Source organism: Canis lupus, chromosome 15 (assembly GCF_048164855.1).
Source record: "Canis lupus baileyi chromosome 15, mCanLup2.hap1, whole genome shotgun sequence".
NCBI lineage: Eukaryota > Metazoa > Chordata > Mammalia > Carnivora > Canidae > Canis > Canis lupus.
In genome coordinates, this window is record NC_132852.1 from 22,937,463 (window position 1) to 22,940,521 (window position 3,059).

The following is a 3,059-nucleotide window of genomic DNA, read 5'->3' on the forward strand; positions in this document are numbered from 1 at the left end:
GATAATATCAAAAATCTCAGTGAAATTACAGACCCACAGCTTCATAAAGCACTTTCTGAAAACTTTGAATTTTTTATTGTTTTATATTAGCTATTGCCTTCATATCTTTAAATGATAGTCTACAATTCTCAGTTTATAATCAACAGATTTCATGGTCACTTTTTAATTTTTCCTATGGAAGATAAAAAATGGAAATGTTACCTCCAACCACCAACTCCCCTCTCTTTCCATTAATGGTCATTTTAAAAGTGTTTTGTTTTTTTTTTCTGAGTTATTTTTTAACCGATTACTATTCCAGTTATTGTTGATCTATTGTGCAGTTTTCCTTTTATGAATTACAATGACTATGCTACATTTCTAGCTACCAAGTCATTTATACTTAATCTTATGTTTGTTTAGTAGTTACTTTCATGATCATTTTTATGTATTATGACACTCAATTGCTGGTACTTTATTTTCATTGACTGTTTGGATGGTGCTGACTGCTGTCAGGGCTGCTTGCACACTGCCAGGTTTTGGGCCACTTAGGATAGACTCTGGCCCAGGGCATTTTAGAGGGGGCAGGTCCACAGCAGAACATGGGGGAAGGGCACCATGCCAGCAAGGTCTGTCAGATGTGTAATGAAAGGGGGCCTGCAGATGTCAGGACCAACACAGGCCAGGTGGAAGGGGGTGGATCCGCAGAAGTGGGTGAAGGTGGGGTGTGTGGTATTAACAAGGTTTGCTAGAGCTTGCTATAGAAGGAGATCTGGACCAAGCCTGGCTAGAGGGGCTGTTTCTGCAGGAGAAATGTGGGCATGGGGCACCATGTTAGCAAGTAGGTAGCAAGTGTTGGCAGCCACACTAGGTCCTGCAGGGGTGCCCTGTATCTAGGCTGGGGGACAGGGGGATTGAAATGGTACCTGTTTGCCAGCTCCTTTGTTCCTGGAGAAGTCTCCCAACATTCTCTGCCCCTCCAGCAGATAACCCGCTGAGATTAGTAAATCCCCGTCCTCCTACCCCAGGCATTTCTCAAACTGCTACTTCTATGTTGTATTTCAGGACTCTTTGTTGTGCTGTCTCTTTAAGGGTGGGAATCCGGTTTCCTCTCAGCCTCCTGCTCTCCCAGAACTGAGCCCACTGATTTTTGAAGTGCCAGGTAGTAAGACCTGCTGATTGTAAGAACTTACAAAAATCGGCCCCTCTGGTTTTCAAAGTCAAATGTTATGGGGATTCATCTTCCCTGTGTGGGTTCCACATGCCTGGGGTACCTGGTGTAAGAGTCTGGTTTTTTCCCTCTCTCCATGCTTGCAGCATCCCTCCCTCCCACAGGCAACAGTCCCGTGGGTCGGGGTCCCTTTAGCTCTCAACTGGATCTTTGCCCTTCCTTCCCCCTTCAATGCAGCCTCTTCTCTACATATAGCTATGGAGAGTCTGTCTGGCAGGCTTTGGGGCATTTTCTGGGTTATATACACCGATGGGGGTGTTATCTATGTGTATGCATAGGACGAGCAGGATCTTCCTACTCTGTCATCTTCCCTGGAAGTCACCTAGAATAAAATCTAGTAAGCAGTCTTAGTGAAGTCTAGGCTAAAGAAGAGGTGAAAAGTGGAAGGTAAAGTGAGGTAGACAGCAAGTGATCTGCTGAATAGTATTTTTGAGCCTCACCAGGTCTACCTTCCATCCCTTTCTCCTAATCTGTGGCCTAAGGCTGGTCTCCAAGGTCTGTATGAACAGATCCGCTTCTGCTCTCTGCCTTCCGGTTCAGTTCACCAAAAGCACTGGCAGAGAATCAGAAGGTGAAAGTAGAGACCTGTTTATTCCTCTGTTTCTCCTCCCTGATGGGGAGCGGTTAGGCGGTGGCTATAATCTTCCACTTAATGCCGCTGCTCGTGATGCACAGTCTCTCTCTTGGCTACAACTCTGTCCTCGTTACATGAAGAGTGCCCTCCCCCAGCTCCAGCAGGAAACAGGTTCCTGATATTGTTATTCCCTATGAGCCTCACTATCACTTCCTTTTCATTGAGATAAAAATCCTCACACCATAAAATTCACACTTTCAATGTATACAATTCAGTGGTTTGTAGTTTCCTCACAGGGTTGTGCAACCATCACTATGACCTAATTCAAGCATATTTTCATCATCCCCAGAAGAAACATATCCATTAGCAGTTCTTCATTCTTCCTTTCCTCCCAGCCCCTGGCAACAACGAATCCACTTTTGTCTCTTTGGATTTGCCTCTTCTGGATCTTTCATATAAATGGAATCGTGTGATCTGTGGCTTTTTGTGTTTTTAAGGTTCATTCAAGTTACAGTATGTATTAGAACTTCATTACTGCCAAGGCTGAAAAATATTCCATTGTATGGATATACAACATTTTATCAGATGATGGATATTTGGGTTGTTTCTACTTTTTAACGAGTAGAAATAATGCTGCCTTGAATATTCATCTACAAGGGTTTTTTTTATTAGCAACTTCTCAAAAATTAAAATTGGTGCTGTATTATTTGCAATAGCCAAATTATAGAAGCAGCCCAAGTGTCCATTGATAGATGGATAGTCTGTCATATATATTAGTCAGCCATAAAAAAGAATGAACAATATGGATGGATCTAGAGAGTATAATGCTAAGTGAAATAAGTCAGTCAGAGAAGACAAATACTATATGATTTCACTCATATGTAGAATTTTAGAAACAAAACAAAGAAAAAAAGAGAAAAACTGAAAAACAGACTTTTAACTATAGAGAACACACTGATAGTTACCAGACGGAAGGTGGGTCAGGGATGGGTGATACAGGTGAGGGAATTAAGACTACACTTATTAAGATGAACACTAAATAATGCATAAAATTATTGAATCACTATATTGTACACCTGAAACTAATATAAAACTGTATGTTAACTATTCTGAAATTTTAAAAAATTCCTGAAAGCATGTAGTTCAGTGCTGGGCATACACCATGGATTTAATAAACATTGTTTATAATATTATGTTTATTATTATTATATACATATTATATGTTTATTATTTATTATTTATGCATAGCCTTCTGCTATTTTTTCTATATATTTTTTG